Source organism: Hyperolius riggenbachi, chromosome 2 (assembly GCF_040937935.1).
Source record: "Hyperolius riggenbachi isolate aHypRig1 chromosome 2, aHypRig1.pri, whole genome shotgun sequence".
Classification (NCBI taxonomy): Eukaryota; Metazoa; Chordata; class Amphibia; order Anura; family Hyperoliidae; genus Hyperolius; species Hyperolius riggenbachi.
Window position 1 is genome coordinate 467,038,515 of NC_090647.1, and position 12,785 is coordinate 467,051,299.

At 41.7% G+C, this 12,785-nt stretch overlaps 1 protein-coding gene across 1 annotated transcript in view; it reads left to right on the top strand.

The window, feature by feature from the left end:
• KIAA0753 (KIAA0753 ortholog) overlaps positions 1–12,785 on the top strand; it is a 290,703-nt gene that overhangs the window by 177,022 nt on the left and 100,896 nt on the right. The window lies entirely within an intron of this gene.

The window sequence follows — 12,785 nt, forward strand, 5'->3', positions numbered from 1 at the left end:
ATATTGGGGGGCGACTTCAATATGATCTGTTTTCCCACCAGAGATCGTAAGTCTGTAGATACCCCATCCAATTTCTCTTCTATTTGTAAACTGTCCAAAAATTTTAGAGAGCTGCAAAAACAATTTGGGCTATGGGATGCCTGGAGAGCTCTACATGCAGGGGAAATGGATTTCACATTTTATTCTCATCCATCGTCCACTTATACTAGAATCGATCACTTTTTTCTATCACCCTCATTATTAAACTCCTTGATTTCCTCAGAGATAGGCCCAATATCATGGTCTGACCATGCTCCTCTGGAACTAACACTCAATCTAGCTAATAATCCTAGGTTGCCTTCGGTATGGAAACTGAACGATAGTTTATTATTAGATGAGGAGATAAATCAGGATGTATTGGAAAATCTAGATTCCTTTTTTAAGTTAAACACAGGATCAGTCACGCATTTCTCAACTGTATGGGAAACACATAAAGCATATATCAGGGGCAAGTTCATAGCAATGGCTAGCAGAAGGAAAAAGGAAGCTATACATAAAGTAAATGTCTTGCTCCAACAGATAGCGGAGTTAGAGGAGTCACATAAAAAGTCGCCTTCTAAGCAAACCTATTATAATTTGGAGGTAATGCGTAAGCAACTATCTGACATACAGTATGCTTCTGCAGAAAGATCCCTGTTTTTTACTAGACAAATATTCTATGAAAGAGGCAATAGAGCCCACACCATGCTAGCTAAGAAACTACGGGACATGAAAACCCGCAATGTGGTCTATGCCTTAAAAGATAAACAAGGAACCTTACACCATGATTTACGCCGCATATCCCAATTATTTAGGGAATATTTCTCTGATATTTATAATCTTCAAGAGGGAGAGGGATATTCCCACCCTTCTAGAAAAGAGATGAATGATTATTTAAGATCGTGCGATCTTCCAACTCTGCTCCCTAATCAATTAAACATACTAAATGGCACAATTGAGATAGAGGAAGTTTCCGAGGTTCTCAAACATGCAAAGCCCCACAAGGCACCTGGCCCCGATGGGTTTACTATGGCTTATTATAAAAAATATCGAGATTTGCTACTTCCCAGGTTGGTCACTTTATTTAATGGTTTCTGGGGAATGGATCCTATACCAACTTCAATGTTAAAATCGCATATGGTTGTGATCCCAAAACCAGATAGGGACCCACTAGACCCCAAAAATTACAGACCAATCTCGTTGCTAAATATTGATTTAAAAATATTCACAAAAGTACTTGCAAACCGACTATCTACACTTATGCCATCCTTGGTAGATTCAGATCAGGTAGGATTCATCTCGGGACGTTAGGCAGGGGATAATATTAGGAGATCAATTAATCTGATAGACCACATTAATCATAATAAACTACCCTCGATACTAATGAGTCTCGATGTAGAAAAAGCCTTTGACAGGCTTAGTTGGCCCTTCCTCTTCCAAACACTACGGGTAATGGGATTTGAGGGCCCTTTTTTAAATACCCTATTTAAACTGTACTCATCTCCTCAGGTAGCATTAAAAATCCCGTTTACTGATCCACACCAATTTTTCCCAATTTCAAATGGGACTCGCCTGGGTTGCCCCTTGCCCCCATTACTTTTTGCTTTGACTATTGAGCCTCTGGCTGCAAGGATAAGGGGCAACCCTGACATTTCCGGGATACGCATTGGGAACACAACCTTTAAAATCTCACTTTTCGCTGACGATGTGTTAATATCAGTAACTAATCCATATATCTCTCTTCCCAACATGCATGTGAAGCTCTCCAGGTTTGGTTATTTTTCAAATTATAAGATAAATGATAGCAAGACGGAGGCTCTCTCATTCTTTCTCCCAACCCAAACTGAAAGGGACATGAAGACGCGGTTTCCTTATAGATGGCAATTACATACTCTTAAATATCTCGGGGTTTTTCTCCCAAGAGATTCTGGGAAGTTAATACAATTTAATGTATCTCCCCTAATCTCCAGAATTTTAAAAGATCTGATTAAATGGAAAGATTACAGTATATCCTGGTTTGGCCGTATGACAGCATTTAAGATGAACTCTCTACCTAAATTGGTATATGTATTTTCCACAATTCCTATGTGGATACCGCAGTCTATTCTGATCCCCCTTCAGAGGGCATTGTCACGATTTATTTGGCAAGGAAAAACACCCAGGATATCTAGATCTATACTTACTCTTCAAAGGCAGCATGGGGGCCTCTCAGTCCCTAACATATACAATTACTATGTGGCTAGTCAACTTAGACAGATGGTGGCATGGTTTGAGAGAAAACCTCACGCAAAATGGGCAAGGATAGAATTTGAGGCTTATAACCCCTCACACCCTAGTGCTTTCCTGTGGAAAAATGTTTTACCTCCTGTGGAGGCCCTTAGGATCTACTCCTCTCTACGATCCAACCTAAAATTATGGTCGGTCTTGGGAAGACGTATATCCTTACTTCCGCAAGCCTCCTCGATGATTCCAATTTTTGGCAATCCTACTTTTGTACCAGGGCTGGGGCGCACAACCACTTCGGTATGGGCCCAAAAGGATATATGGTTTATTGGTGATTTACTTAACCCCTTTACAGGTAGATTGTACTCATTTGATGATCTTAAGGACCGTATTGCATTAACAAATGCCAACTATTTACAGTACATGCAGATCCGTCATTTTATACTTTCTATATCTCCTACCCTGGAATTCGCAAATAAAACAGAATTAGAAGCAATTATGGATGCTGGCCCTACGCAAAAAGGACTCATATCCTCTTTCTACACGTGGCTTAACTCACCTTTACGCTCTGCATCAGATTATAAACATAAATATATGAGATACTGGGACCAAGAATTAAACTCAGACACCACTTTGGACACTTGGTCAAAAATATGGTTAAATGCAGCCAAAACTTCAATCTGCGTAACAACGAAAGAAAATATTTACAAGATTATGTTTCTTTGGTACCAAACTCCAGTCAGACTTCATAAATGGAACCCATCAATATCCCCGGCATGCTGGAGAAAGTGCAATCAACCAGGTACTATCCACCACCTGTTCTGGTCATGCCCTGGAATACAGTCCTTCTGGACAGAAGTGATCAACCTAATAAAGTGCTATACTGATATAGCAGTACCCTTAGACCCTTGGATCTGCATATTAGCAAAACCAATACCTAAATTGAAATCTCACAGGCAGCGGTTACTAAATCACTTTTTAACTGCTGCTAGGTGTGTCATATCAAAACACTGGAGGGATCCTCTCTCGCCTAATGTTATGGAGGTACTGAATAGAGTGAAATATATCTATAAATTAGAGCACTTGACAGCTGTTGTTCAGGATAAAATGCATTTATTTGACAAAATATGGGCCGACATTGTCCTGTAATTATATTTGCAATGTTATGACTTTTAATACAATAGAGTATTGGATGCTGGCAGGACTGTTCCTTTCTTTTCTTCTGTTCTTTCTGCTTTTTCTTCTTTTCCTCCCTTTCTCTATTCTGTCTTTCAAGTCTATCTTCTCCCGAGGAGGTCTGGTCTGTGTGGGTGTGCGATTGGCTAAGATTGTTTTTGTAGTAAAATTCGACCCCTTTAGGCTTAAAGGAGGTCTGTCGCATATCCATGCAGGCTAGAGGCTTATTGGGATTGAAACAACCTCCATAGATTACAACCTAATGAGCTAGAGTCATACACTATTTTGTAGAATTATGTTGTATTAGAATCTCCATTAATATAAGCTATCAGTATCCGCTATGTTAGCAGATAATGGTAGAATGACAGTGGAATGTTATATTTTCTTGAAAAATTTGAAAATAATTTTAAATACAAAAAAAAATTACAATAAAAAAAATACATACAGTGGCTTGCAAAAGTATTCGGCCCCCTTGAAGTTTTCCACATTTTGTCACATTACTGCCACAAACATGAATCAATTTTATTGGAATTCCACATGAAAGACCAATGCAAAGTGGTGTACACGTGAGAAGTGGAACAAAAATCATACATGATTCAAAACATTTTTTACAAATAAATAACTGCAAAGTGGGGTGTGCGTAATTATTCAGATCCCTTTGGTCTGAGTGCAGTAAGTTGCTCATAGACATTGCATGATGAGTGCTAATGACTAAATAGAGTGCACCTGTGTGTAATCTAATGTCAGTACAAATACAGCTGCTCTGTGACGGCCTCAGAGGTTGTCTAAGAGAATATGAGAATATTGGGAGCAACAACACCATGAAGTCCAAAAAACACACCAGACAGGTCAGGGATAAAGTTATTGAGAAATTTAAAGCAGGCTTAGGTTACAAAACGATTTCCAAAGCATTGAACATCCCACGAAGCACTGTTCAAGTGATCATTCAGAAATGGAAGGAGTATGGCACAAATGTAAACCTACCAAGACAAGGCCGTCCATCTAAACTCACAGGCCGAACAAGAAAAGTGATGATCAGAAATGCAGTCAAGAGGCCCATGGTGAATCTGGATGAACTGCAGAAGTCTACGGCTCAGGTGGGGGAATTTGTCCGACGGGAGTAACACACGTTTATTGTTTAGAGGTAAGACTGAATCGCCTAGGGTAGTACCTCCAGCTACTCCTAGGCGATAGAGTTTTACGCTTTCTTGGGACAACTAGACACCATATGCCCTTTCTCAGCACAATAAAGCCATAATTTTTCATTGCGTCTCCTGTTTTTCTCGACCTCTGTGAGCTTAGTTTGTCCAATCTGCATTGGCTCATCACGAGGTGGAGAGGAAGACACTGGAGCCCAGAAAGTACCAGAGGCAAATCTCCTTGGTACTTTACCCCGAGCCTGCTTTTGATAGCGAACTCGCCGATCAATTTTAATAGCTAGTGAAATGGCCTCGTCCAATGATTTGGGTTCTGGGTGTCCCAACATCAAATCGGCAACTGCATCAGATAACCCCGATAAAAAGCAGTCTAAGAGTGCATACTGCCCCCACCTGGCTGACACCGCCCATCTCCTACACTCATCTGCGTAAGTTTCAACAGGATTGTGCCCCTGCCTGAGGGTCTTCAATCTCCTCTCTGATGTCACTGCTAAATCGGAATCATCGTATATAATTGCCATTGCCTTAAAAAAAATCTACAACTGAGGCCAAATCCTCGTGCCCCTGGGGGAGACTATGGGCCCAGGACTGCGAATCACCAGATAATAAAGTCTTAATTAACGTAACTCTCTGACCCTCTGTACCTGAAGATACTGGTTGTAGCTCAAAATATGATAAACAACGGTGTTTGAAATTTCAAAAGTCAGACCGATGCCCAGAGAATTTTTCAGGAGGAGGCATCCTGGGCTCATTCGCAAGAGGGGAGGACACTTGTGCATTAGGGTCTTTCAATTGGTTAACTGTCTGGACCAGCTGGTCGATCCGAGTCTGCTGCATGTTAACCGTTTTGATAAGATCGTTAACGGTTTTGGTTAACAGATCCACCCAATTGCACAGTGTTTCCATATTATTTCTGGTCTGCTGTTCTGTAATGATTGGGTGAAGCAACTCAAACGTCCGATTATTGTGTGATCTGTAGAATCACCAATAATGCAGACTCTATACCTGATAATGTGGTGATCTGCAGTATCACCAATAATACAAGTATAGATGACTGGACATGGTAGTGTAGTGTTTTGGTGCAACAGTACAAAAGGATAGACAGACTTTACCAAAGGAGCTGGAAGGTCTATCAATAACAGACTGAGAAGTAAGACCTGACCTCACCAGAGGAGATGGTGGAGTCAAACTGAAGTAGCAGTATAGATTTAACTAGACCTTACCAGAGGAACTGGCAAGGTACTATCTGCAAGAGTGACAATAGTTTGGCTAGACCTTCCCAAAGGAGCTGGCAAGGTACAATCCGAAGAGCACCTCACCAGTGGCAAGGGCCCACTGGTGAGTAGAGAGGTCAGACAGGCAAGGTTCGGCAACTGAGAGGCAGATACAGTACAGAATCGTGAGGCAGAAGAGTAGTGAGTAATCAGGCAGAGGTTCAGCAACAGAGTCAGATAGGCAGAAGTACAGAATCGATAAGCAAATGCAAGGTCAGAGTATAGCCAGAATCATACACAGGTAAACAACAATATACAGGGAGTGCAGAATTATTAGGCAAGTTGTATTTTTGAGGAATAATTTTATTATTGAACAAGAACCATGTTCTCAATGAACCCAAAAAACTCATTAATATCAAAGCTGAATATTTTTGAAAGTAGTTTTTAGTTTGTTTTTAGTTTTAGCTATTTTAGGGGGATATCTGTGTGTGCAGGTGACTATTACTGTGCATAATTATTAGGCAACTTAACAAAAAACAAATATATACCCATTTCAATTATTTATTTTTACCAGTGAAACCAATATAACATCTCAACATTCACAAATATACATTTCTGACATTCAAAAACAAAACAAAAACAAATCAGTGACCAATATAGCCACCTTTCTTTGCAAGGACACTCAGAAGCCTGCCATCCATGGTTTCTGTCAGTGTTTTGATCTGTTCACCATCAACATTGCGTGCAGCAGCAACCACAGCCTCCCAGACACTGTTCAGAGAGGTGTACCGTTTTCCCTCCTTGTAAATCTCACATTTTATGATGGACCACAGGTTCTCAATCGGGTTCAGATCAGGTGAACAAGGAGGCCATGTCATTAGTTTTTCTTCTTTTATACCCTTTCTTGCCAGCCACGCTGTGGAGTATTTGGACGCATGTGAGGGAGCATTGTCCTGCATGAAAATCATGTTTTTCTTGAAGGATGCAGACTTCTTCCTGTACCACTGCTTGAAGAAGGTGTCTTCCAGAAACTGGCAGTAGGACTGGGAGTTAAGCTTGACTCCATCCTCAACCCGAAAAGGCCCCACAAGCTCATCTTTAAAGATACCAGCCCAAACCAGTACTCCACCTCCACCTTGCTGGTGTCTGAGTCGGACTGGAGCTCTCTGCCATTAACCAATCCAGCCACGGGCCCATCCATCTGGCCCATCAAGACTCACTCTCATTTCATCAGTCCATAAAACCTTAGAAAAATCAGTCTTGAGATATTTCTTGGCCCAGTCTTGACGTTTCAGCTTGTGTGTCTTGTTCAGTGGTGGTCGTCTTTCAGCCTTTCTTACCTTGGCCATGTCTCTGAGTATTGCACACCTTATGCTTTTGGGCACTCCAGTGATGTTGCAGCTCTGAAATATGGCCAAACTGGTGGCAAGTGGTATCTTGGCAGCTGCACGCTTGACTTTTCTCAGTTCATGGGCAGTTATTTTGCGCCTTGGCTTTTCCATACGCTTCTTGCGACCCTGTTGACTATTTTGAATGGAAAGCTTGATTGTTCGATGATCACGCTTCAGAAGCTTTGCAATTTTAAGAGTGCTGCATCCCTTTGCAAGATATCTCACTATTTTTGACTTTTCTGAGTCTGTCAAGTCCTTCTTTTGACCCATTTTGCCAAAGGAAAGGAAGTTGCCTAATAATTATGCACACCTGATATAGGGTGTTGATGTCATTAGACCACACCCCTTCTCATTACAGAGATGCATATCACCTAATATGCTTAATTGGTAGTAGGCTTTCGAGCCTATACAGCTTGGAGTAAGACAACATGCATAAAGAGGATGATGTGGTCAAAATACTCATTTGCCTAATAATTCTGCACTCCCTGCATATATAACAATAGTCCTATTCTTGTGTGAAATCCCTGGTTTCCTCCCAGATCAAAGCACACCGGATACTAGTCTAAGGTCTGAGCGCTAACACAAACGTATTCGCAACAGCAGACAGGTTGCGAATGACCAGTGAAGGCTTAAGAAGCAGAGGAGAGCTCCCGGCCGCGCCCATCACCTAATCAGCCAATCCGAGCGGCGTGAGTCACCTCTGACGTCAGCCGACCGGCAGGTCAGCTGACGCGCCTTCTACCAGCATAAAGGTCCTGTCTCCGCTCGCGCCCGCGCAAGACAGCAGCCCTATGAGCAAGAGCCAGTGCCGTCCCCAGCGTGCTAGACGCCGGCGGAACGGAAGCAGCCTGAGAACAGGGAACAACGGTGGCTGCGGGTACACTCTGCGTGTCCGCAGCAGCCATACTTGCGGATGTTACACGCAGTAACCGGGTCACTGCAGCAGATTTCAATGCAAGACACCCTACAAGCCCACCCATCTCCCATGCTAGCAAAGTTAGCAAACTGCTTTCTAAGTTTCGTGAAACTGGTTCAGTGTTGGATTTGCCAAAATGTGGATGCATGAAATCTGTCACTAATGAACAAACATCAGTGGCTGTCCTAGCTTCATTCAGCAAGAGACCACAGCATAGCACTCGCCACATGTCACAGAAAGTGGCATTAGTCGAACATTCCTTCGGTGGATATTAGCTACTCACAAATGGCACCCTTACAAACTCCAGGTACTGCAGCATCTCAACGAGGATGACCCAAATCGGCACACTAAATTTGCAGAACGGGCAAAACAAACATTGCAACAGGACCCTCAGTTTACGCAATTTGTGTTCAGTGATGATGCAAACTTGTATGTGGACGGTGAAGTTAACAAAACCACTGCTATTGGCCTGACACTAACCCACATTGGATAGATCCCTCCAAGACTGTTGGAACAAAAAAAATGGTGGTGTGGTATATGGGGTACAAAGATAGTGGGGCCATTCTTCATCAATGGAAACCTCAAGGCCACTGGATATGCAAAATTGCTACATGATGATGTTTCCCTCTTTATGCACTGAAGCTGGAACGTTCCCTGAGTTTTTCCAGCAAGATGGTGCACCACCACATTATGGGCGTCAGGTCCGAGCAGTTATAGATGAACAGTTATAATTGCTGCTAGTGTATCTGCACCAGCGTAAGGCCAATACGGTCATTGTTCATCACGCAAAGACTATGTGATAGTCGCTTACTGCGTCATTTACTGTTGATTTGTGTACGCTAAAGGGACATTGCCTTTCAATAAGCAACTGACAATTATACAAAGTTTAAGTAATAAACCATCTGCAGCGGCATCTACTGCTGGTTTGCTTTACAGTTTATGGACAAATGTTCCTTATCAAGCAACAGTCAATTACACAGCAGCTGCTTACTGTGCCATTATTGCTGATCTGCACTACAATCTGTGTATACTGAAGGTACATTGCTTTTCAATGGACAACTGCTAATTGCGCAGAGTCTAAGCAACAGGCCGCCTGCAGCGGCATCCACGGCTGTTTTGCCTTAAAGTTATGGACAAGTGTTCCTTTTCAAGCAACTGATAATTACACAGGGATCAAGCAACAAACTGCTTTTCATGGCTTCTACTGTTATTTTGCCTTACAGTCCATGGGACAAGTGACCTATTATAATTTTTCTGGAATAGTGCACAGGTTGAGTGGCAGAAGTATATGCTTTTCAGCCCCTGTGTTAAGTGTATGCGCCGTTTTGTGTGATCATTATGCAGTATGTCAGTTTGGGAGGACTCTGTTCCAACGCAGCTTCAATGATCAGTGCTTCAAGTCTGGGTGCTGAGATTTAGGCTGGTATTTTAGTGATTTACTTTGGCTCTAATCAGGCATAATTCTATTTGTCCATATGCTCCCATCCAATATGTTCACTATTTGGCTCCTATATATTCTGTGAATAGATATTGTCCTTTGACCATATTGGTAGCACCTATTATCCTCTGTGAGTGGTTTAAAAGTTAGTGGATACTATAACCTTACTGGTCCCTCACTTTCTTTAGGATTGGTGCTTCCTATATCCCCCACTACTTTAGCAGGATTATACTCTATCTCAGCCAGTTATTGTTGTCATAAATTGATTTAGTGACCGGTGGTTTAAGGAAAATTATTTTTGATCACATTGGTCACGCCTGTTTATACCCTCTGTGAGTGGTTATGACCTTTTTTGTCTTTCTAACTAGTGGCCTCCTCACGGATGTAGATACAGGCATTATCAAGACACAATTGCTGGATAATTATTTTGCCCTATATTTTAGTGTGCATATTGTTACAGCGATCTATTGAATGTTGGTTAATTTAATCTTTGATCATATTGGTCACGCCTGTTTATACCCTCTGTGAGTGGTTATGACCTTTTTGAGTGATTTCCACCATTGGTCTCCTCACGGATGTGGATATACAGGCGTCACCAAGGCTTAGTCTCTGGGTAGTTACTATATAATTTCCTGTTCAGTGTGCATATTTGGCCACGCCTATCTTTGGTTTACATTGAGTGGTTATGACCTTAATTTAATTCTTACAGGTCTCCTCACATGTTTACACTATGGGTGTTACCAAAGTTTCTAGGCCTTGGTTTATGTTGATATGATATGTAGTGGGGGTACTATAATACAATATACTATTCTTTTGGTGGTCCCTCTGCGCTGATCTTTGCAGCAGCAGCACTATATATTGCATTGCAATTCAAGTTCTGTGTCAGTTTACTTCTGACATTTTGTACACAGGTGTGCGCTATTTTTAATTCTCTTTAATAAAGTGCAGTTTTTGAGCAGCATATACTGGTCAGTGGTTCTTTTCTTTGTTGTTTTGTATGTTTTACCAGTGCTGGTACCTGCACTAAGCACACACTCCATCTAAAATTAAAATCATCTATTATATAGATCACATGTGTCAAACTCCAGGCCTGGAGGGCCAGATCCATGCCAGTATTTAGGATGGACTGAGAAAGAGAGGAATGTGTTGTACCTGATGGACCGCACCTTTCCTGATTCAGACCCATCAATTCATTTGAGCTGTATCAAAAAATGTGTGAGGATCTCGGCCCTCGTAGGACTGGTTTGACATACCTGATATAGATGAACAGTTTCCTGGAAAGTGGATTGGTCGTCGTGGGCTAGTTGAATGGCCCCCAAGGTCTACCGATCTGACTCCCTTAGACTTATCTTTGGCGTCATCTGAAGGCAATTGTCTATACTGTGAAGATACGAGATGTGCAGCACCTAAAACTACAGATACTGGAAGCCTGTGCTAGCATTTCTCCTGCGTTGTTGCCATCAGTGGGTGAAGAAGGTTGCATTGACAATCCAACACATTTTAAAAGGGGTCAGAAACTTGTAAATAACTAATGAAAGAATAAAGTTACGTTAAAACCAAGCACACCATTGTTTTTCTTGTGAAATTTCCAATAAGTTTGATGTGTCACATTACCCTCCTCCTATTGCAAAAAAAATATAAAAGTTGGATTCAAAATGGCCACCACCTATTTTTAAAGGAGAACTGTAGTGAGAGGTATATGGAGGCTGCCATATTTATTTCCTTTTAAGCAATACCAGTTGCCTGGCTATTCAGCTAATCCTCTGCCTCTAATACTTTCAGCCATAGGCCCTGAACAAGCATGCAGCAGATCAGGTGTTTCTGACAAATTTAGACAGATATGGCAAGATTAGCTGCATGCTTGTTTCTGGTGTGATTCAGACACTTCTTTAGGCAAATAGACCATCAAGGCTGCCAGGCAACTGGTATTGCTTAAAAGAAAATAAATATGGCAGCCTCCATATCCCTCTCACTACAGTTCTCCTTTAAATTTCCCCCCCTCACATATACTAATGTGCCACAAACAGGAAGTTAATATCACCAACCATTCCCATTTTGTTAAGGTGTAGCCATATAAATGGCCCACCCTGTACTTTCACTTTGTTAGTGCATTATATCATTCTGATGCATTTCTGTCATCCAGCACTCAATGTCCAATTGTAATGCTTTGATAAGCTCAATACTGACTGCCAATGTTTATTCATATATGGAAAAACACAGCTGTCATAGCCTACTTTCCAGCTTTGGGACACGATTTAGTGCTCACAAGTGGGCGAGCGTGAGCTTTTATTTTAGTTTCAGAATAGTTTATTTTGCCGAGTATGACTGAATCATGCCCGGAATTGTTTTTGGCATAACACATATAGCTCAGTAAGAAGACTTAGATCGAGACATAGTTTGACTACTCCATATGCAGGCGTGGTTGATTTACTGTCACGTGGCGACACGGGTATTCTTACTCTGCATGTCTTTCCCTCTTAGTTAAAGGTTGTTTTCCACGAGGGGCTGTTATCTGAGTGGTATTCTCCTGATTATTACTTTATACTATTTTGCACTGATCTGATGGGTATCTGTTTACTTCATAGATCCTCCATTGTTATTGTCACTTTGACATTCCAAAACGCTGAATTCTCATCTTGACAATTCAATGAACAGTTTTTTCAGAACTTTGGTGTGCCGACATTCAGTGGCTTGATCTGCCAAGAATCAAGCGTCTGCACAGTGCACCTTCCCCTGTCAGCCAGTGATCCGCTGGGTGTATTGAGTTGGCCAATCGCTGGCGGAGAGCAATGTTTACTCACCCAGTTGCCATGTGATGCCACTTGCGTGCTGCTCCATCATTCGTCCACCACCCCGCATAGAAACCGAATGTGTTGACAGCTTGCAGGCTAGTGACGCATCTGCACAGCGCTGGCCCCGTACTGTTGCCTGAGAGATTGGGTAACCATTCCTCGCATGTGTATGTGGTTTTAGGCCCGCGTTTCCTCCCAGGAGATATTTAGATATAACCAGCAAAATACCTTCAATTAATAATACAAATGCTTAAAAACAAAAACACTTTTCTACTTTATTTTTTTGGTAATTTTGCAATTGAAAAGTGCTAAAAATGACCATGTAGGGAAGACGAAAAAATTCCCTTCTAGGAGAAACTGTTAGGACAGCTATATTAACAATAGGATGACGGGAGATTTTTTTTTTTCCTTTCCTGTATGCTAAGCCAGACTGTAATTCAGATTTAATGGATCTGCATCA